This window comes from Carcharhinus amblyrhynchos, unplaced genomic scaffold, assembly GCF_965287045.1.
Source record: "Carcharhinus amblyrhynchos unplaced genomic scaffold, sCarAmb.v2.hapA chromosome_217, whole genome shotgun sequence".
In the NCBI taxonomy this organism is placed as follows: domain Eukaryota; kingdom Metazoa; phylum Chordata; class Chondrichthyes; order Carcharhiniformes; family Carcharhinidae; genus Carcharhinus; species Carcharhinus amblyrhynchos.
Window position 1 is genome coordinate 24050 of NW_027649957.1, and position 24110 is coordinate 48159.

At 49.5% G+C, this 24110-nt stretch overlaps 2 non-coding genes and 1 pseudogene across 2 annotated transcripts; 2 read left to right on the forward strand and 1 right to left on the reverse strand.

Annotated features, from left to right (window-relative positions):
* The first annotated feature begins 651 nt into the window (after positions 1-651).
* The window catches only part of LOC145338884 (zona pellucida sperm-binding protein 4-like), a 255242-nt pseudogene continuing 231783 nt past the window's right edge, over positions 652-24110 (forward strand).
* On the forward strand, positions 6498-6713 carry LOC145338886 (small nucleolar RNA U3). Its single transcript, XR_013885922.1, has one exon. It is a non-coding gene; the product is annotated as a small nucleolar RNA U3 (small nucleolar RNA).
* On the reverse strand, positions 9007-9223 carry LOC145338885 (small nucleolar RNA U3). Its single transcript, XR_013885921.1, has one exon. It is a non-coding gene; the product is annotated as a small nucleolar RNA U3 (small nucleolar RNA).

Below are 24110 nucleotides of genomic sequence, written 5' to 3' on the forward strand. Positions count from 1 at the left end.
GGGGGGGGGGGGGGGAGGGAGGGAGGAAGGAGGGGAGGGAAAAGGGGGAAGGGGGGGTGGAGGATGGGCAGAGACGGCGCTGCTGCTGTTTCCCCTCCCGGCCACCAGGGGCCGCTGTAACCCTCCCAGCTGCTGCTGCTCCACCTCCCTATGTCACCTCCTGCCTCCTCTGGCCCAGCAGCTGCTCGTTGGCGGAACATCCGGGTCCTGTGGAGGGGTGGGGCCACCTCCATGTTGCTGTGACGTCACTGGCGGCCCCTCCCCCTTTGTTTCTAAATAAAAAGGAAGAAGTGAGTGTTGAGCAATGGGGAAAGTGAGAGAAATTCCGAGCCGGAAACCCCGCCAGGAACCCAATCAAAATTAAATCCATATTTATATCCCGGGGCGGGGCTGCGCCTGCGCGCTGTGTCCTCCCAGACTGCACCGCGAGGATCAGATTGAAAAAAACACAATTTTAAAATAAAAGAAGCCACCTTCCCGAATCGAGCAGGAACAGAAATCCTGCCGGGAGCGGATTAGGAATAAAAACCATCAACATTTGTTTAAAAAATTTACATCTACCTGCCGGTGCGCATGTGCAGTAGAGGAATTCTCCCAGAGGGCCTTGCGCGGGCTGCCGCCGCCGCATTGAAGCCCCCTGGCAACGGCAAGATGGCGGCGGGCCGTCTCCCCGGCAACGGCAAGATGGCGGCGGGCCGTCTCCCCGGCAACGGCAAGATGGCGGCGGTCGGTGAGTGCCGGTGGCGCAGCCGCAAACCGGGACTGGGAGCCGGGCCCCCGGGCGGGGCAGAAAGAGGCCATTCAGCCCATCACAGAGTTCCCCCCCCTCAGTCTAACACACTCCCCCCCCCCCAAGTCTAACACACTCCCCCCCCCAGTCTAACACACTCCCCCCCCCCCCAGTCTAACACACTCCCCCCCCCCAGTCTAACACACTCCCCCCCCCCCCAGTCTAACACACTCCCCCCCCCAGTCTAACACACTCCCCCCCCCAGTCTAACACACTCCCCCCCCCAGTCTAACACACTCCCCCCCCCCAGTCTAACACACTCCCCCCCCCAGTCTAACACACTCCCCCCCCCAGTCTAACACACTCCCCCCCCCAGTCTAACACACTCCCCCCCCCCCCAGTCTAACACACTCCCCCCCCCCCCAGTCTAACACACTCCCCCCCCCCAGTCTAACACACTCCCCCCCCCCCCAGTCTAACACACTCCCCCCCCCCAGTCTAACACACTCCCCACCCCCCCCAGTCTAACACACTCCCCACCCCAGTCTAACACACTCCCCCCCCCCCAGTCTAACACACTCCCCCCCCCCCAGTCTAACACACTCCCCCCCCCCCCAGTCTAACACACTCCCCCCCCCCAGTCTAACACACTCCCCCCCCCCCAGTCTAACACACTCCCCCCCCCCAGTCTAACACACTCCCCCCCCCCAGTCTAACACACTCCCCACCCCCCCCAGTCTAACACACTCCCCACCCCCCCCAGTCTAACACACTCCCCCCCAGTCTAACACACTCCCCCCCCCCCCCCAGTCTAACACACTCCCCCCCCCCCAGTCTAACACACTCCCCCCCCAGTCTAACACACTCCCCCCCCAGTCTAACACACTCCCCCCCCCCTCAGTCTAACACACTCCCCCCCCCCAGTCTAACACACTCCCCCCCCCAGTCTAACACACTCCCCCCCAGTCTAACACACTCCCCCCCCCAGTCTAACACACTCCCCCCCCCCAGTCTAACACACTCCCCCCCCCCCAGTCTAACACACTCCCCCCCCCCAGTCTAACACACTCCCCACCCCCCCCAGTCTAACACACTCCCCACCCCCCCCAGTCTAACACACTCCCCCCCCAGTCTAACACACTCCCCCCCCCCCAGTCTAACACACTCCCCCCCCCCCAGTCTAACACACTCCCCCCCCAGTCTAACACACTCCCCCCTCAGTCTAACACACTCCCCCCCCCCTCAGTCTAACACACTCCCCCCCCCCCCAGTCTAACACACTCCCCACCCCCCCCAGTCTAACACACTCCCCACCCCCCCCAGTCTAACACACTCCCCCCCCCCAGTCTAACACACTCCCCCCCCCCAGTCTAACACACTCCCCCCCCAGTCTAACACACTCCCCCCCCCCCGGTCTAACACACTCCCCCCCCCCCAGTCTAACACACTCCCCCCCCCCCAGTCTAACACACTCCCCCCCCCCCCCCAGTCTAACACACTCCCCCCCCCCCCGGTCTAACACACTCCCCCCCCCCCAGTCTAACACACTCCCCCCCCAGGCTAACACACTCCCCCCCCCCAGTCTAACACACTCCCCCCCCAGTCTAACACACTCCCCCCCCCCAGTCTAACACACTCCCCCCCCCAGTCTAACACACTCCCCCCCCCCCCCCAGTTTAACACACTCCCCCCCCCCCCCAGTCTAACACACTCCCCCCCCCCCCCGGTCTAACACACTCCCCCCCCCCAGTCTAACACACTCCCCCCCCAGTCTAACACACTCCCCACCCCCCCCAGTCTAACACACTCCCCACCCCCCCAGTCTAACACACTCCCCCCCCAGTCTAACACACTCCCCCCCCCCAGTCTAACACACTCCCCCCCCCCCAGTCTAACACACTCCCCCCCCCCAGTCTAACACACTCCCCCCCCAGTCTAACACACTCCCCCCCCAGTCTAACACACTCCCCCCCCCTCAGTCTAACACACTCCCCCCCCCCAGTCTAACACACTCCCCCCCCCCCGGTCTAACACACTCCCCCCCCCCAGTCTAACACACTCCCCCCCCCCCAGTCTAACACACTCCCCCCCCCCCCCCGGTCTAACACACTCCCCCCCCCCCAGTCTAACACACTCCCCCCCCAGGCTAACACACTCCCCCCCCCCCCCAGTCTAACACACTCCCCCCCCAGTCTAACACACTCCCCCCCCCCAGTCTAACACACTCCCCCCCCCAGTCTAACACACTCCCCCCCCCCCAGTCTAACACACTCCCCCCCCCAGTCTAACACACTCCCCCCCCCCCAGTCTAACACACTCCCCCCCCCCAGTCTAACACACTCCCCCCCCCCCCAGTCTAACACACTCCCCCCACCCCCAGTCTAACACACTCCCCCCACCCCCAGTCTAACACACTCCCCCCACCCCCAGTCTAACACACTCCCCCCACCCCCAGTCTAACACACTCCCCCCCCCCCCAGTCTAACACACTCCCCCCCCCAGTCTAACACACTCCCCCCCCCAGTCTAACACACTCCCCCCCCCCCAGTCTAACACACTCCCCCCCCCCCAGTCTAACACACTCCCCCCCCCCCAGTCTAACACACTCCCCCCCCCCAGTCTAACACACTCCCCCCCCCCCAGTCTAACACACTCCCCCCCCCCAGTCTAACACACTCCCCCCCCAGTCTAACACACTCCCCCCCCCAGTCTAACACACTCCCCCCCCCCCAGTCTAACACACTCCCCCCCCAGTCTAACACACTCCCCCCCCCAGTCTAACACACTCTCCCCCCCCCCCCCCCGTCTAACACACTCCCCCCCCCCCAGTCTAACACACTCTCCCCCCCCCCCAGCCTAACACACTCTCCCCCCCCCCAGTCTAACACACTCCCCCCCCCCCAGTCTAACACACTCCCCCCCCCCCCAGTCTAACACACTCCCCCCCCAGTCTAACACACTCCCCCCCCCCCAGTCTAACACACTCCCCCCCCCAGTCTAACACACTCCCCCCCCCCCCAGTCTAACACACTCCCCCCCCCCCAGTCTAACACACTCCCCCCCCCCAGTCTACACACTCCCCCCCCCAGTCTAACACACTCCCCCCCCCCCCAGTCTAACACACTCCCCCCCCCAGTCTAACACACTCCCCCCCCCCCCAGTCTAACACACTCCCCCCCCCAGTCTAACACACTCCCCCCCCCCCCAGTCTAACACACTCCCCCCCCCCCCAGTCTAACACACTCCCCCCCCCAGTCTAACACACTCCCCCCCCCAGTCTAACACACTCTCCCCCCCCCAGTCTAACACACTCCCCCCCCCCCCAGTCTAACACACTCCCCCCCCCCCCAGTCTAACACACTCCCCCCCCCCCCAGTCTAACACACTCCCCCCCCCCCCAGGTCTAACACACTCCCCCCCCCCCTCCCCAGTGGGATCAGAAATACCATCTTGTTGAATGGTGGGTCAGACTTGTTGGGCCGAATGGCCTATTTCTGCTCATCCCTTTTTAATAGGAGTAAAATAACAGTCAGTGAGTTCCCCTGAAATAGAATTCATTCCAAAAATAAAATCACCATTAAAGGCCTGATGGAGTTTTAATCCCACCCCAGTGAACACAAATGAAATGTAATATTTCCCCCCCTTCCCCCGGATGGGGGATATTTGGACACGGTAATTCTGTATTCACTCACTCACCATCAAGCTGCATTGTGAAGCTGCCACTCCCTGATCCAGATACAGAGTTACCCTCACTAACATGGGGAGGGGGTTTGAGGCCGTCTCGTACAAGGTATCAGAATTAGGAAGCTCATTCTTCTGCCGAGTGAGAGGCAGAGGCAGAGATTCCCCACACTGGAAAAGGGTGGACATTGTATTCAATGCAACGCCCCAACAGCATGGGGGGCTTTCACCCACACTGAGGGGGAAACCGCACATTTCTAACACAAAAAATCCCCATGTTTCTGAATCAGTGTCATTGTCCTGGGCAGGAATTGGATCACGTTTAGGAAGCTGGATTAGGATTTAAAGGAGTCAAAATAATGAAAATCAGCTACAGAATTAGAGACAAAAATGTTTTATTTTCCAGTGCAGCAGAGCTGACATTTCCATTTGAATCCCAGTCAGTTGAGGGTGAGCCTGTCAAACAGGTCCTCTCCCTGCCATTCTCAGGGGCTCCCAGTCTCTTCAGGTTGGTGATGTGATCTCCAAGCTTCTTGATCATCTTCACTTGTTCATCCAAGCAGTGAGTCTCCAGGAAGTCACACAGCTGGAAGAGGAGGAGGATAAGTCATTAACATCTCACAGCAACAAGTATTAGTTGGATTTCCTGAATAGATAGTGCAATCCCAAGTGATTGGAGAGTGTATTTATATCCCAGGATTAGTGGGGCAGCATTGTCTTCTCTCCATGACCAATCCCCAGTTAGATTCAGAGACCCTGAGACATGTCACCATTCCCATTTATCCAGTATCCCATATCAGTGAGTTCCGTGAGGGTCAGTGTTCCCAGAGGGGAGTTTGTGCAGATCCAGCAGACTCTGGTTCATATCCTTCTCCAGCTGCTTGTGAACAGCATCCTCACAGTCCTTGTGGTGGTTCTGACTCACTTGGGAAGCCATTGTGTTCTCACTGGATGATAACTCAAACAAGCTGAGCTGTCTTGTCACAGGCTCCTGTATTTATACCACGGGGACATCCTGCATTCAAACTGGGAATGATTGACAATCCCTGACAGCCAATCAGGAATCTTCCACCAATCACGGTGGGGTGTGATATCCCAAGCCAATCACAGCAGTGGATTACAGGTGGATGTGGATGACTCAGAGCATCAGCACAGGAGGAGGCCAATCAGCCCCTCAAGCCTATCCCATCATTCCTTCACATCATGTCTGCTCTCATTTCAAGCCTATCCCATCATGCCCTTGCCTAACAAATAGCTAATGTCCAACATTTAGGGGGAGTGAGGCCCAGGATTGCAGCAGCATCTGTGTGAAAATAAGAAATAGGAGCAGGAGTAGGCCATCTAGCCCTTCGAGCCTGCCCTGCCATTCAATAAGATCATGGCTGATCTGTCGTGGCTCAGTTCCACATTCCCGCCCTCTCCCCATAACCCTTAATCCCCTTTCATCAAAAACCCATCAACCCGCGTCTTAAAAATATTTAGCGAGGCAGCCTCCACCACTTCAACGGGCAGAGAATTCCAGAGATTCACCACCCTTTGAGTGAAGAAGTTCCTCCTCAACTCCGTTCTAAACCGCCCCCCCTTTATCTTGAGGCTGTGCCCCCTAGTCCTACTGTCCTTTCTGAGCGGGAAAAGTCTCCCCACCTCTACCCTATCCATCCCATTCATCATCTTATACGTGAAGATGTGCATCACCCCATAACAGGCAGGCTCTCAGTGTGAGATCAAACTCATTTCAGAGTCATATATAACACCAAGTTTACAGTCAGATTCACACTGACAGGGAGTTAGTTGCTGTGTTTTATGAAGAGTTAGACAATGATACAGTCTGTGTGTTGTGAGTGACACATATGTAAATTTTTTGATAGTGGATTGAATGTATTAGGCAAATCAGACTGAACAAATCTGATGGTTTCAATGTTCCATTTGGAAAAATAATCTGTTTTTGTATATTTAATTTGGTGTATAATTGTAGAGGAATTAATTAGCAAAAATGTAAATAACAGAATCGATAAATGAGAGACGCAGCCCGTGAGCGTGATGTGTATCCGTGGATTGGCAGCTGAGTTTCTGTGTGTTTGTCAGTAAGATTATAGTGTTAGGGATCATTTCTATAGTGTTTTCCTAGAGAAATGTGTTGCTTAAAGTGTGTGGTCTCCCAATCCATGAGGAGGATTTCTAGTGTTCTCTTCTGAGCAAGAAGCTGGCACTGAGTGTTAATTTTAGTAACTGCTCAGTGTCATTGATGAGTGTTCCTTCTCTCTTGTGAAGAGGTGGAGGAAGGGAACACAGTCTGAGTGGATTGTCTATAAAATTTTGTGGAAGTTGTTTTGTTGGGGGGTGTTCAAAATGTGAACTCTGGTCTTCATTTTCAGTCTATCTGTGTCAGTGGGGGCTACTGTATGTGACACATACTGTTGGTGTCTTGGTGGCAGTGGGTATACAGAATGGAAATCCTGGTGAACAGTGGTTGGATCAAACTCTGATCAGTGCGAACCACCGTGCTGCTATTGTGTTTGGGATCCATGGTTGAATGGCGATGGTCAACAAGATTGTGTACAAAAGTCTGAGGGACATAGATTGGGTGGACAGGAAGGAACTTTTCCCTTTAGTAAACAGGGGGCATAGATTTAGGGTAAGTAGCAGGAAATGTAGAGAGGATTAGAGGAAATACATTTTCACTATCCAGTCCCTTCACACCGATGCTATGGTTAAGAAACCCCACCAATGCCTCTACTTTCTCAGAAGGTGAAGGAAATTTGCCATGTCCGCTATGACTCTCACCAGCTTTTACAGGTGCACTGTAGAAAACATCCTTTCTGGTTGTATCACAACTTGGTCTGGGCTCCTGCTCTGTCCAAAACCACAAGGAATTACAAAGAGTTGTGAATGTAGCTCAGTCCATTCTGCAAACCAGCCTCCCATCCACTAACTCTGTCTACACTTCCCACTGCTTCAGAAAAGCAGCCAGCATAATCAAGGACAACATACACCCTGGACATTCTCTCTTCCACCTTGTTCTGTTGGGAAAAAGGTACAAAAGTCTGAAGTCACACACAATGGACCTACCTCATATTAAGTTGATCTTTCTTTACATGCTAGTTGTGACTGTAACACTACATTCTGTAACCTCTCTTTTCCTTTCTATGAACGGTATGCTTTGTCTCTATAACACACAGGAAACAATATTCTTCACTGTATAACACTATTTAAGGACCCCATGACCCTGGACATTCTCTCTTCCATTTTCTGTTGGGAAAAAGATAGAACATAGAACATTACAGCGCAGAACAGGCCCTTCGGCCCATGATGTTGCGCCGACCAGTTAAAAAACAATGACCCACTAATCTAAACCAATCCCTTTTCGTCCATAAACCTATCCACGGATCTCTTAAATACCCCCAAACTAGGCACATTTACAACCGCAGCAGGCAGGGCATTCCAATCCCTCACCACCCTCTGGGTAAAGAACCTACCCCTGACATCCGTCCTATAACTACCCCCCCTTAATTTAAAGCCATGCCCCCTCGTGCTAGCTTTCTCCATCCGAGGAAAAAAGGCTATCACTGTCCACCCTATCTAAACCTCTAATCATCTTATATGTTTCAATAAGATCCCCTCTTAGCCACCTTCTTTCCAGCGAAAACAACCCCAAATCCCTCAGTCTCTCCTCATAGGACCTCCCCTCCATACCAGGCAACATCCTGGTAAACCTCCTCTGCACCCTCTCCAAAGCCTCCACATCCTTCCTGTGATGTGGGGACCAGAACTGCACACAGTACTCCAAGTGCGGCCGCACCAGAGTTGTGTACAGTTGCAACATGACGCTGCGACTCCTAAATTCAATCCCCTACCAATGAACGCCAAGACACCGTATGCCTTCTTAACAACCCTATCTACTTGATTCCCAACTTTCAGGGATCTATGTACCCATACACCTAGATCCCTCCGTTCATCCACACTATTCAAAGTCCTCCCATTAGCCCTATACTCAACACATCTGTTATTCCTACCAAAGTGAATTACCTCACACTTCTCCGCATTAAACTCCATCCGCCACCTCTCGGCCCAGCGCTGCAACCTGTCCAAGTCTTCCTGCAAACTATGACACCCTTCCTCACAATCTACCACACCTCCAACTTTGGTGTCATCAGCAAAAGTCTGAGGTCAAAAGTCTGAGGTCACGTACCGACCGACTCAAGAACAGTTTCTTCCCTGTTGCTGTCAGACTTTTGAATGGACTTACCTCGCACTAAGTTGATCTTTCTCAACACCCTAGCTGTGACTGTAACACTACATTCTGCACTCTCTGGTTTTCTTCTCTACGAACGGTATGCTTTGTATAAAGCACAAGAAACAATACTTTTCACTGTACACTAATACATGTGACAATAATAAATCAAATCAAATCAGAACCTTCTACAGTTAAGAATTAAGATCAGTATTTGAAAAACCTCAGCATACAAGGTGTGTGAAAACACAATTAAAAGAGATATGTGTTTCAGAAGGAGCACAGACACAATCCTTTTCGCACTATAACAATCCATACACACAACTCCAAATCAAACTTCTCCTTTTGTTAATTTTATAGACAATCCACTCAGACTGTGTTCCCTTCCTCCACCTCTACAAGAGAGAGAGAAGGAACACTCATCAATGACACTGAGCAGTTACTAAAAGTAACACTCAGTGCCAGCTTCTTGCTCAGAAGAGAACACTAAAAATCCTCCTCATGGATTGGGAGACCACACACTTTAGCAACACATTTCTTGAGGAAAACACTATAGAAATGATTCCTAAGAGTATAATCTTACTGACAAACACACAGAAACTCAGCTGCTAATACCATAGATACATATCACGGTCATGGGCTGCGTCTCTCATTTATCAATTCTGTTATTTACATTTTTGCTAATTAATTCCTCTACAATTATACACCAAATTAAATATACAAAAACAGATTATTTTTCCAAATGGAACATTGAAACCATCAGATTTGTAAATGCTAATTTCCATAATATATTCAATTCACCAATCAAAAGTTTTTGTTTTTGCAAATTATATTTATTCATAAATACCAAAGTGTGATAATCTTTAGGTTCTTTAGGTCTATCATGTTACGCTCCGAGATACTTCAACACACTCAAAGCAACATCACAGATATTTTCCAATGGTCTGTATAAATGGTGTAAAAGTAGTTAAAGAATGTCTATATGGAACAAATTGGACTTTGAGGTGTTTCAGTCACAGGGACAGGGGGTACAGCAGGCCAATTACTTGGAGTGTTTGATGGCAGTGTGGGTGAGACCCATCCTTCACAACCCAGGGGACAGATACTGTCTCAGTACGTACTCACACTGAGTGTTTCTGTACCCAGAATCTACTCACAGCTTGGTGCAGACACACACAAAGGGGGCTCTCAGGATTGGGACCATGTTGGACATGCTTTTCCCCTTCATCTCAAGGTTTATACATTGTGTTCCTGTGGTTTAATTTTGGTCTCCAGATCTAATGGAAAATGTCTCAGCTGATTGTCATAGTGCGGGAGTGAGGAATGGGCCAGACCTGCACCACGTACAGTAACACCGAGAATGTCTCACATCTGATCACCAGGTTTTTACTTGGAATGGACAGGAAGCGTTGCTCCCACATTCCCAGCTTTTGGTTCATTCTACCTACTCGCTCTATCCAGCTCCTAATGCACCCCTTGATCCCTCCGAACCATATCCCCAGCACCCTGAGACTGTCTGACCTGACAGGAAAGGGGACTAAGGGATGGGTCCACCCAGTTCCCAAAGAACATGGTCTCACTCTTACCATGACTTACCCTGGCACCCAGGGCCAGTTTGAACAGTAATGTCGTTCATGTAGAGGGAAACTTTCACCTGAGAACCTCTGCTGTCTGGGATCAACACACCTCTAATACCCAGTCCCTTCCTGATATACTCAGCACAGGGTTCTGTACAAACAGGGTTAAGGAGAGACAGAGAGAGAGAGAGAGACAGAGACAGACAGAGGGACACAGTGAGAGACAGAGACAAACAAAGAACAAAAACAGCCCGGGAAACAGGCCCTTCGGCCCAACGAGCCCACGCTGCCATTTTAACATTAACATTATCGGAAGGCAAGACTTCCCCTTTACAAAGCCGTGCTGCGTATCCCTAATCAGATCGCAATGCTCCAAGTGCTCATACATCCTATCCCTAAGAATCCTCTCCATCAACTTACCTACCACTGACGTTAAACTCACCGGCCTATAGTTACCCGGGCTATCCCTCCTACCCTTTTTAAACAATGGTACCACGTTCGCTATCCTCCAGTCCTCTGGGACCTCACCTGTGTCCAAAGAAGAGACAAAGATTTGCGTCAGAGGCCCAGCAATCTCATCTCTCACCTCCCTAAGCAGCCTGGGATAAATGCAATCAGGCCCCGGAGATTTATCAGTTTTAATGCGATCTTAATGACATTACTGTTACTAGAGAGGTGGTGCTCGACAGACTGGAGGGGCTGATTGTGGACAAGTCCCCAGGACCGGATGGAATGCATCCGAGGGTTCTGAAAGAAATGGCGGAGGTGATAGTGGATGCCTTGGTGGTTATTTTCCAGACGTCGCTGGATTCCGGGGAAGTGCCGGAAGATTGGAAAACGGCTAATGTTACGCCGTTGTTTAAGAAGGGTGCCAGGCAAAAGGCGGGGAATTATAGGCCGGTTAGTTTAACGTCTGTGGTAGGTAAAATGTTGGAATCCGTCATTAAGGAGGAAATTGCGAGGCATCTTGAAGGGAATTGCTTGATAGGGCAGACGCAACACGGTTTCATTAAAGGGAAGTCGTGTCTGACAAATTTACTGGAGTTCTATGAGGATGTGTCTAGGGCAGTGGATAGAGGAGAGCCGGTGGATGTGGTCTTTCTGGATTTTCAGAAGGCGTTTGACAAGGTACCTCACAAGAGGTTATTGCAGAAGGTCAGGGGACATGGAGTTGGGGGTAGGGTGTTAGCGTGGATAGAGGATTGGTTGTCAAATAGGAGGCAGAGAGTGGGGGTCAATGGGTGCTATTCGGATTGGCGGTTGGTGACTAGTGGGGTGCCCCAGGGGTCGGTGCTGGGGCCTCAGCTATTTACCATTTATATAGATGATCTGGAGGAGGGAACCGAGTGCAGGGTGTCGAAATTTGCTGATGACACCAAGATTGGGGGAAAGGCAAATTGTGCGGAGGGTGTGGAGAGTCTGCAGAAGGATCTAGATAGGCTGGGCGAATGGGCCAGGAAATGGCAAATGGAATTGAATGTTGGCAAGTGTGAGGTGGTCCACTTTGGTAGGAAGAATGGTAGGAAGGACTATTACTTAAGTGGCGAAAAACTGCAGCAGGCGACGGTGCAGAGGGACCTCGGGGTCCTTGTGCATGAGTCGCAAAAACCCAGCTTGCAGGTGCAGCAGGTGGTCAGGAAGGCGAATGGGATGCTGGCCTTCATAGCGAGGGGGATTGAATATAAAAGTAGGGAGGTCTTGCTGCAGCTGTATAGGGCATTGGTGAGGCCGCAGCTGGAGTACTGTGTGCAGTTTTGGGTGCCGCACCTGCGCAAGGATATTTTGGCCCTGGAGGGAGTGCAGAGGAGGTTTACTAGGCTGATACCGGAGTTGAGGGGGTTGAGCTATGAGGAGAGGCTGAATAAACTAGGCTTGTACTCGTTAGAGTTTAGAAGAATGAGGGGAGATCTCATTGAGACGTATAAGATGATGAATGGGATGGATAGGATAGAGGTGGAGAGACTCTTCCCGCTCAAAAAAGACAGTAGGACTAGGGGGCACAGCCTCAAGATAAAGGGGAGGCGGTTTAGAACGGAGTTGAGGAGGAACTTCTTCACTCAAAGGGTGGTGAATCTCTGGAATTCTCTGCCCGTTGAAGTGGTGGAGGCTGCCTCGCTAAATATTTTTAAGAAGCGGGTTGATGGGTTTTTGATAAGAGAGGGGATTAAGGGTTATGGGGAGAGGGCGGAAATGTGGAACTGAGCCACGACAGATCAGCCATGATCTTATTGAATGGCGGGGCAGGCTCGAAGGGCTAGATGGCCTACTCCTGCTCCTATTTCTTATGTTCTTATGTTCTTTAAAAGCATTCCCTCGGAATGGATAGTTCCTTCAATTGGTCTACCGTTCCCTCGATGACCGTACCAGACATCAAGCCCCTCTCCTTCATGAATACCGACGCAAAGTATTCATTCAGGATCTCCCCCATTCCCTCTGCCTCTAAGCACAATTCCCCACGTCTGTCCCTGAGGGGACCAATTTTACCCCCAGCCACCCTTTTGTTCCTGACATAGGAGTAAAACGCCTTTGGATTCTCCTTAATCCTCCCTGCCAAAGCCATTTCATGCCCCCTTTTTGCTCTCCTAACTCCCCTTTTGAGATCCCTCCTACTCTCTCTGTATTCCTCCAACGCTCTCTCCGTTCCCAGCTGCTTAGACCTGACATACGCCTCTTGGTGCTTTTCAATGTTGAGTTTGTCATTGGAATTGTTAGTGCTTTTCACTGTTGTGTTAATTGTTGGATTTGTTGGTGTTTCTGAATGTTGTGGTTGTTGTTGGATTTGTTGGTTATTTTTCACTGTTGTGGTTGTCATTGGAATTCTTAGTGTTTTTCACTGTTATGGTTGTTGTTGAATTTGTTGGTGTTTTCAATGTTGAGGTTGTTGTTTGACTTGTTAGTGTTTCTCAATGTTGAGGTTGTTGTTGAATTTGTTGGTGTTTTTAACTGTTGAGGTTGTTGAATTTGTTTTTGTTTTTTGATTCTAGCTTGTTGAATGTGTTGATGTTTTTCAATGTTGAGGTTGTTGTTGGATTTTTTGGTGATTTTCTGTGTTGAGATTGTTGTTGAATTTGTTTGGTGTTTTTTCAATGTTGAGGTTGTTGTTAGATTTGTTGGTGTTTTTCAATGTTGAGTTTCTGGTTGGATTGTTGGTGTTTTTCTACATTGAGGTTGTTGTTTGATTTGTTGGTGTTTTTCAATTTTGAGCTTGTTGTTGGATTTGTTGTTGTTTTTAACTGTTGAGGCTGTTGTTGGAATTGTTGGTGTTTTTCACGGTTGTGGTATTTGTTGGATTTGTTGGTGTTTTCAATGTTGAGGCTGTTGTTGAATTTGTTGGTGTTTTTAACTGTTGAGGTTGTTGTTGGATTTCTTGGTGTATTTCAATGTTCAAGATGTTCTTGGACTTGTTGGGGCTTTTCAATGTTGAGGTTGTTGTTGGATGTGTTGGTGTTTTTCAATATTGAGGTTGTTGTTGGACATGTTGATATTTTTCGATGTTGAGGTTGTTGTTGAATTTGATTGTGCTTTTAACTGTTGAGGTTGTTGAATTTGTTTCTGTTTTTTGATTCTAAGTTGTTGAATGTGTTGTTGTTTTTCAATGTTGAGGTTGTGTGAAATTTGTTGGTGTTTTCCACCGTTGTGTTGTTGTTGAAATTGTGTTTTTCAATGTTGATGTTGTTGGATTTGTTGGTTTTTTTTTCAATGTGGAGTTTGATGTTGGATTTGTTGGTATTTTTCAATGTTGACATTGTTGTTGGATTTGTTGTTTTAATAGTGAGGTTGTTGTTGGATTTGTTGGTGTTTTTTCATTGCTGATGTTGAATTTGTTGGTGTTTTTGTTAATGTTGAGGTTGTTGTTTGGATTTGTTGGTGTTTTCCAATATTGAGGTTGTTGTTGGATTTGTTGGTTTTTAATGTTGAGGTTGTTGTTGGATTTGTTGGTTTTTAATGTTGAGGTTGTTGTTGGATTTGTTGGTTTTTAATGTTGAGGTTGTTGTTAGATTTGTTGGTGTTTTTCAATGTTGAGGTTGTTGTTGGGCTTGTTGGTATTTTTCGAAGTTGAGGTTGTTGTTGAGTTTGTTGGTGTTTTTAACTGTTGAGGTTGTTGTTGAAATTATGTTTTTCAGTGTTGATGTTGGATTTGTTGTTTTTTTCAATGTAGAGGTTGTTGTTGGAATTGTTAGTGTTTTTCTCCATTATGGTTGTTGTTGAATTTGTTGGTGTTTTCAATTTTGAGGTTTTTGTTGGCTTAATTGGTGTTTTTTAGTGTTGAGCTGGTTGTTGGATTTGTTGGTGTTTTTCAATGTTGAGGTTGTTGTAGGATTTGTTGGTGTTTTTCATTGTAGAGGTTGTTGGATTTTGTTGGTGCTTTGCTCTGTTGTGGTTGTTGTTGGATTTGTTGGTGTTTTTCAATGTTCAAGATGTTGTTGGACTTGTTGGTGCTTTTCAATGTTGAGGTTGTTGTTGGACTTGTTGGTGTTTTTCACGGTTGTGGTATTTGTTGAATTTGTTGGCGTTTTTAACTGTTGAGGTTGTTGAATTTGTTTCTGTTTTTTGATTCTAGGTTGTTGAATGTATTGATGTTTTTCAATGTTGATGCTGTTGGATTTGTTGATGTTTTTTTCAATGTCGAGATTGTTGTTGGAATTGTTAGTGTTTTTCACTGTTATGGTTGTTGTTGAATTTGTTGGTGTTTTCAACGTTGAGGTTTTTGTTGGTGTTTTTCAATGTTGAGGTTGTTGTTGGATTTGTTGGTTTTTTCACCGTTGTGGTTGTTGTAGAAATTGTGTTTTTCAATGTTGATGTTGTTGGATTTATTGGTGTTTTTTTCAATGTAGAGGTTGTTGTTGGAATTGTTAGTGTTTTCACTGTTATGGTTGCTGTGGAATTTGTTGGTGTTTTCAATGTTGAGGTTTTTGTTGGATTTGTTGGTGTTTTCAATGTTGAGGTTGTTGTTGGAATTGTTAGTGTTTTTCACTCTTACGGTTGTTGTTGAATTTGTTTCTGTTTTTCAATGTTGTGGTTGTTGTTGGATTTGTTGGTGTTTTTCACTGTTGTGGTCGTTGGTGTTTTCAATGTTGAGGTTGTTGTTGGATTTGTTATTCTTTTTCAATGTTGAGGCTGTTGTTTGACTTGTTGGTGTTATACACTGTTGTGGTTGTTGGATTTGTTGGTGTTTTTAATGTTGAGGTTGTTGTTGAATTTGTTGGTGTTTTTAATTGTTGAGGTTGTTGAATTTATTTTTGGTTTTTGATTCTAGGTTGCTGAATGTGTTGATGTTTTTCAATGTTGAGGTTGTTGTTGGATTTGTTGGTGTTTTTCAATGTTGTGGTTGTTGTTGAATTTGTTCCATGCTTTTCAATGTTGAGGTTCTTCTTAGATTTGTTGCTGTTTTGTTGGATTTGTTGGTGTTTTTTACATTGCGGTTGTTGTTCGATTTGTTGGTGTTTTTCAGTTTTGAGGTTGTTGTTGGATTTGTTGCTGCTTTTAACTGTTGAGGTCGTTGTTGGACTTGTTGGTGTTTTTAACTGTTGAGGTTGTTGTTGGATTTCTTGATGTTTTTTCAATGTTCAGGTTGTTGTTGAATTTGATGATTTTTTTTCAATCTTGAGGTTGATGTTGGATTTGTTTGTGGTTTTCACTGTTGTTGTTCTTGTTGGATTTGTTGGTGTTTTTCAATGTTGAGGTTGTTGTTGGATTTGTTGGTGTTTTTCAATGTTGAGGTTGTTGTTGAATTTGTTGGTGTCTTTCACCATTGTGGTTGTTGTTGAAATTGCTTGTGCGTTTTTCAATGTTGATGTTGTTGGTGTTTTCTCAATGTGAGGTTGTTGTTGGAATTGTTAATGTTTTTCACTGTCATGGTTGTCATTGAATTTGTTGGTGTTTTCAATGCTGAGTTTGTTTTTGGATTTGTTGGTGTTTTTCAATGTTGAGGTTGTTGTTGAATTTGTTAGTGTTATTAACTGTTGAGGTTGTTGAATTTGTGTTTTTTTGATTCTAGGTTGTTGAATGTGTTGATGTTTTTCAATGTTGAGGTTTTTGTTGGATTTGTTGGTGTTTTTCAATCTTGAAGTTGTTGTTGGATATGTTGGTGTTTTTCAGTGTTGAAGATGCTGTTGGATTTGTTGGTGTTTTTCAATGTTGGTGTTGTTGGATTTGTTGCTTTGTTTTCAATGTAGAAGTTGTTGTTGGAATTGTTCGTGTTTTTCACTGTTATGGTTGTTGTTGAATGTGTTTCTGTTTTTCAGTGTTGTGGTTGTTGTTGGATTTGTTGGTGTTTTTCACTGTTGTGGTTGCTGTTGGATTTGTTGGTGTTTTTGTTAATGTTGAGGTTGTTGTTGGATTTGTTGGTGTTTTTCAATGCTGAGGTTGTTGTTGGATTTGTTGGTGTTTTTCAATGTTGACGTTGTTGGATTTGTTGCTTTGTTTTCAATGTAGAAGTTGTTGTTGGAGTTGTTCATGTTTTTCACTGTTATGGTTGTTGTTGAATGTGTTTCTGTTTTTCAGTGCTGTGGTTGTTGTTGGAGTTGTTGGTGTTTTTCACTGTTGTGGTTGCTGTTGGATTTGTTGGTGTTTTTGTTAATGTTGTGGTTGTTGTTGGATTTGTTGGTGTTTTTGTTAATGTTGAGGTTGTTGTTGGATTTGTTAGGGTTTTCAATGTTGGGGTTGTTGTTGGATTTGTTGGTGTTTTTTAATGTTGAGTTGTTGTTGGATTTGTTGGTGTTTTTAATGTTGAGGTTGTTGTTGGACTTGTTGGTGTTTTTCAATGTTGAGGTTGTTGTTGGATTTATTGGTGTTTTTAAATGTTGAGGTTGTTGTTGGATTTGTTGGTGTTTTTTAGTGTTGAGGTTGTGTGGGTTTTCTCCGGGTGCTCCGGTTTCCTCCCATACCCCAAAAATGTGCTCTTAGGCTGATTGGTGCAAAAAATTGTCCCTAAAGTAGTCTTGCCTCAATCTTCCCCAATAGCTGTAGACAAGGGTCATAGGTAGAGGAGGGCAGTCATAATGTTAAAATGGCAGCGGGGGCTCGTTGGGCTGAAGGTCCTATTTCCTGGGCTGTGCTGTTCTTTGTTCTTTGTAACCTCAACATTGAAATCCAACAACAACCTCAACATTGAAAAACACCAACAAATGCAACAACAATCTCAACATTGGAAAACACCAACAAATCCAACAACAACCTCAAAATTGAAAAAACAGCAATGAATTAAAGAACAACATCAAAATTGAAAAATATCTACAATTTCAACAACATTAGCGAAAAACACCAACAAATCCCACAACAACCTGAGAATGAAAAAAAAACATTATTTCCAACAACAAACTAAACATTGAAAAACACCAACAATTTCGTACAACCTTGACACACTACAGGGCAACATGTCAGGGCCAATCAACCTAACCGACACATCTTGGGACAGTACAAGGCAATGTGGTTTGGACAACCATCCCAACATTGAAAAACACCAACAAATCCAACAACAACCAAAACTGAACCACCAACAAATCCAACAACAACCTGAGAAATAAATCAATACCAATATTTCCAACAACCAAAAAATTAAAAACAAAACAAGTTCAACAACAACCTCAAAATTGAAAAACTCCAACAATTTCAACAGCAACCACAACTGCGAAAAACACCAACAAATCCAACACCAACCTCAAATTGAAAACAACAACCTCAAAATTAAAAACACCAACAAATCCAACAACAACCTGAGAATAAAAAAGTTCTAACAACAACCTAAAAAAAGAAAAAAAAACAACAAATGCAACAACAACCTGAGAAAGAAATAAACACCAATATTTCCACCAACCAAAAAATTAAAAACAAAACAAGTTCTACAACAATCACAGGACTGAAAAACATCAACAATTTCAACAACAACCACAACTGCAAAAAAAACAACAATCCAACAATAACCTCAACATTGAAAACCACCAACAAATCCAACAGCAGCCTCAAAATTGGAAACACCAACAATTTCAGCAAGACGCACAACAACAAAAAAAAATTCAACAACAACCTCAACATTGAAAAATACCAACAAAGGGAGGAATGGAAGGAGGGAGGGGGAGAGATTGCGGGAGGGAGGGGAGAGAGGGAGGGAGGGGAGAGAGGGAGGGAGTGAGGGAGGAGTGAGAGAACGAGGGAGGGAGAGAGATAGAGTGAGTGGGGAGACGGAGGAAGTTAGGAAGGGGTGAGGGAGGTAGGGAGGGAAAGAGGGAGGTAGGGAGGGAAAGAGGGAGGTAGGGAGGGAGAGGAAGGAGAGGGGAGGGAGGGAGGTGGCGAGATGGGGGACAGGGAGGGAGGGGGGAGGGAGTGGAGTGAGGGATGAATGGAGGGGGGAGAGTGAGGGGGAGAGTAAGGGGGAGACTGAGGGGGAGGGGGAAGGGAGGGGGAAGGAACGGGAGAGGGAGGGGGAGAGGGAGGTGGAGGGGAGGAGGAGAGGGGGAGGGGGAGCGGGAGGATGAGGTGGAGCGGGAGGATGAGAGGGTGTGGGAGGGGAAGCGGGAGGATGACGGGAAGGGGGAGGGGAAGGGGGAGGGGGAGAGGGAGGAGGAGAGGGAGGGGGAGAGAGAGAGAGCGAGATAGAGGAGAGCGGCAGGCAGAGAGGGAAGGACGGAGAGAGGGAGGCGGACATAGAAAGGGGGAATGAGGAGAAGTTGAAGGGACGGAGGGAGCCTGTGTCAGAGAGTCAGAGACACTGCGACTCAGAGACGCACAGACTCTGAGACGCAGAAACTCTGACACGCAGAGACTCTGAGACGCAGAGACTCTCAGACGCAGAGACTCTGAGACGCAGAGACTCTGAGACACTGAGACACTGAGACGCTGAGATGCAGAGACACTGAGACGCAGAGACACTGAGACGCAGAGACTCTGAGACGCAGAGACTCTGAGACGCAGAGACTCTGAGACGCAGAGACTCTGAGACGCAGAGACGCAGAGACGCAGAGACTCTGAGACGCAGAGACGCTGAGACTCTGAGACGCAGAGACGCTGAGACTCTGAGACGCAGAGACGCAGAGACTCTGAGACGCAGAGACGCAGAGACTCTGAGCCGCAGAGACGCTGAGACTCTGAGACGCAGAGACGCTGAGACTCTGAGACGCAGAGACGCAGAGACTCTGAGACTCTGAGACGCAGAGACGCTGAGACGCAGACACACAGAGACACTGAGACTCTGAGACGCAGAGACTCTGAGACGCAGAGACTCTGAGACGCAGAGACGCCGAGACGCAGACACGCAGAGACTCTGAGACGCAGAGACGCAGAGACTCTGAGACGCAGAGACTCTGAGACGCAGAGACGCAGAGACTCTGAGACTCTGAGACGCTGAGACGCAGAGACTCTGAGACTCTGAGACGCAGAGACGCAGAGACACTGAGACGCAGAGACGCAGAGACACTGAGACGCAGAGACGCAGAGACTCTGAGACGCAGAGACGCAGAGAATCTGAGACTCTGAGATGCAGAGACGCAGAGAATCTGAGACTCTGAGACGCAGAGACGCAGAGACTCTGAGACTCTGAGACGCAGAGACTCAGAGACGCAGAGACTCTGAGACTCTGAGACGCAGAGACGCAGAGAATCTGAGACTCTGAGACGCAGAGACGCAGAGACTCTGAGACTCTGAGACGCAGAGACTCAGAGACGCAGAGACGCAGAGACTCTGAGACTCTGAGACGCAGAGACTCTGAGACTCTGAGACGCAGAGACTCTGAGACGCAGAGACGCAGAGACTCTGAGACTCTGAGACTCTGAGACGCAGAGACGCAGAGACTCTGAGACTCTGAGACGCAGAGACTCTGAGACGCAGAGACGCAGAGAATCTGAGACTCTGAGACGCAGAGACTCTGAGACTCTGAGACGCAGAGACTCAGAGACGCAGAGACTCTGAGACTCTGAGACGCAGAGACTCTGAGACGCAGAGACGCAGAGACTCTGAGACTCTGAGACGCAGAGACTCTGAGACGCAGAGACACTGAGACGCAAAGACGCAGAGACTCTGAGACTCTGAGACGCAGAGACACTGAGAAGCAGAGACGCAGAGACTCTGAGACTCTGAGACGCAGAGACACTGAGACGCAGAGACGCAGAGAAACTGAGACGCAGAGACACTGAGACGCAGAGACGCAGAGACACTGAGACGCAGAGACGCAGAGACACTGAGACGCAGAGACGCAGAGACGCAGAGACACTGAGACACTGAGACGCAGAGACTCTGAGACGCAGAGACACTGAGACGCAAAGATGCAGAGACTCTGAGACGCAGAGACACTGAGACGCAGAGACGCAGAGACACTGAGACGCAGAGACGCAGAGACACTGAGACGCAGAGACGCAGAGACGCAGAGACTCTGAGACTCTGAGACGCAGAGACTCTGAGACGCAGAGACACTGAGACGCAGAGACGCAGAGACACTGAGACGCAGAGACGCAGAGACACTGAGACGCAGAGACGCAGAGACGCAGAGACTCTGAGACTCTGAGACGCAGAGACTCTGAGACGCAGAGACACTGAGACGCAAAGACGCAGAGACTCTGAGACTCTGAGACGCAGAGACACTGAGAAGCAGAGACGCAGAGACTCTGAGACTCTGAGACGCAGAGACACTGAGACGCAAAGACGCAGAGACTCTGAGACTCTGAGACGCAGAGACACTGAGAAGCAGAGACGCAGAGACTCTGAGACTCTGAGACGCAGAGACACTGAGACGCAGAGACGCAGAGACTCTGAGACTCTGAGACGCAGAGACACTGAGAAGCAGAGACGCAGAGACTCTGAGACTCTGAGACGCAGAGACACTGAGACGCAGAGACGCAGAGAAACTGAGACGCAGAGACACTGAGACGCAGAGACGCAGAGACACTGAGACGCAGAGACGCAGAGACACTGAGACGCAGAGACGCAGAGACGCAGAGACACTGAGACACTGAGACGCAGAGACTCTGAGACGCAGAGACGCAGAGACGCAGAGACGCAGAGACGCTGAGACGCTGAGATGCAGAGACACTGAGACACTGAGACGCAGAGACTCTGAGACGCAGAGACGCAGAGACGCAGAGACACTGAGACGCAGAGACGCTGAGACGCTGAGATGCAGAGACTCTGAGACGCAGAGACTCAGAGACGCAGAGACTCTGAGACGCAGAGACGCAGAGACACTGAGACGCAGAGACGCAGAGACTCTGAGACGCAGAGACGCAGAGACACTGAGACACTGAGACGCAGAGACACTGAGACGCAGAGACACTGAGACGCAGAGACTCTGAGACGCAGAGACTCTGAGACGCAGAGACTCTGAGACGCAGAGACTCTGAGACGCAGAGACTCTGAGACGCAGAGACGCAGAGACACTGAGACGCAGAGACGCAGAGACGCAGAGACTCTGAGACGCAGAGACTCTGAGACGCAGAGACGCAGAGACACTGAGACGCAGAGACGCAGAGACGCTGAGACACTGAGACGCAGAGACGCAGAGACACTGAGACACTGAGACGCAGAGACACTGAGACGCAGAGACGCAGAGACACTGAGACACTGAGACGCAGAGACGCTGAGACGCAGAGACGCTGAGACGCTGAGACGCAGAGACTCTGAGACGCAGAGACTCTGAGACGCAGAGACACTGAGACGCAGAGACGCTGAGACACTGAGACGCAGAGACGCAGAGACACTGAGACGCAGAGACTCTGAGACGCAGAGACGCTGAGACGCAGAGACGCAGAGACGCTGAGACGCAGAGACTCTGAGACTCTGAGACGCAGAGACGCTGAGACGCAGAGACACTGAGACGCAGAGACGCTGAGACACTGAGACGCAGAGACGCAGAGACACTGAGACACTGAGACTCTGAGACGCAGAGACGCAGAGACGCTGAGACGCAGAGACGCTGAGACGCAGAGACTCTGAGACTCTGAGACGCAGAGACACTGAGACACTGAGACGCAGAGACTCTGAGACGCAGAGACGCTGAGACTCTGAGACGCAGAGACTCTGAGACGCAGAGACACTGAGACACTGAGACGCAGAGACTCTGAGACGCAGAGACACTGAGACTCTGAGACTCTGAGACGCAGAGACGCAGAGACTCTGAGACGCAGAGACGCAGAGACGCTGAGACGCAGAGACGCAGAGACGCAGAGACTCTGAGACGCAGAGACTCTGAGACGCAGAGACGCAGAGACACTGAGACGCAGAGACGCAGAGACGCTGAGACACTGAGACGCAGAGACGCAGAGACACTGAGACACTGAGACGCAGAGACGCTGAGACGCAGAGACGCTGAGACGCAGAGACTCTGAGACGCAGAGACTCTGAGACGCAGAGACGCAGAGACACTGAGACGCAGAGACGCTGAGACACTGAGACGCAGAGACGCAGAGACACTGAGACACTGAGACGCAGAGACACTGAGACACTGAGACGCAGAGACGCAGAGACACTGAGACGCTGAGACGCTGAGACGCAGAGACGCTGAGACGCAGAGACGCTGAGACGCAGAGACTCTGAGACTCTGAGACGCAGAGACGCTGAGACGCTGAGACGCAGAGACTCTGAGACGCAGAGACACTGAGACGCTGAGACGCTGAGACGCAGAGACTCTGAGACGCAGAGACGCAGAGACGCAGAGACACTGAGACACTGAGACTCTGAGACGCAGAGACGCAGAGACACTGAGACTCTGAGACGCAGAGACGCTGAGACGCTGAGACGCTGAGACGCAGAGACTCTGAGACGCAGAGACGCAGAGACGCAGAGACACTGAGACACTGAGACTCTGAGACGCAGAGACGCAGAGACACTGAGACTCTGAGACGCAGAGACGCTGAGACGCTGAGACTCTGAGACGCAGAGACTCTGAGACGCAGAGACGCAGAGACTCTGAGACGCAGAGACGCAGAGACACTGAGACGCAGAGACGCAGAGACACTGAGACGCAGAGACGCAGAGACACTGAGACTCTGAGACGCAGAGACGCAGAGACACTGAGACTCTGAGACGCAGAGACGCTGAGACGCTGAGACGCTGAGACTCTGAGACGCAGAGACTCTGAGACGCAGAGACGCAGAGACTCTGAGACGCAGAGACGCAGAGACACTGAGACGCAGAGACGCAGAGACACTGAGACGCAGAGACGCAGAGACGCAGAGACACTGAGACGCAGAGACGCAGAGACACTGAGAAGCAGAGAAGCAGAGACGCAGAGACGCAGAGACGCTGAGACGCAGAGACGCAGAGACACTGAGACGCAGAGACGCAGAGACACTGAGACGCAGAGACACTGAGACGCAGAGACGCAGAGACACTGAGACACTGAGACGCAGAGACGCTGAGACGCAGAGACGCTGAGACGCTGAGACGCAGAGACTCTGAGACGCAGAGACTCTGAGACGCAGAGACGCAGAGACACTGAGACGCAGAGACGCTGAGACACTGAGACGCAGAGACGCAGAGACACTGAGACACTGAGACGCAGAGACACTGAGACACTGAGACGCAGAGACGCAGAGACACTGAGACGCTGAGACGCAGAGACGCAGAGACGCTGAGACGCAGAGACGCTGAGACGCTGAGACGCAGAGACTCTGAGACTCTGAGACGCTGAGACGCAGAGACGCTGAGACGCTGAGACGCAGAGACTCTGAGACGCAGAGACTCTGAGACTCTGAGACGCAGAGACGCAGAGACACTGAGACGCAGAGACGCTGAGACACTGAGACGCAGAGACGCAGAGACACTGAGACACTGAGACGCAGAGACACTGAGACACTGAGACGCAGAGACGCAGAGACGCTGAGACGCAGAGACGCAGAGACGCTGAGACGCAGAGACGCTGAGACGCTGAGACGCAGAGACTCTGAGACTCTGAGACGCTGAGACG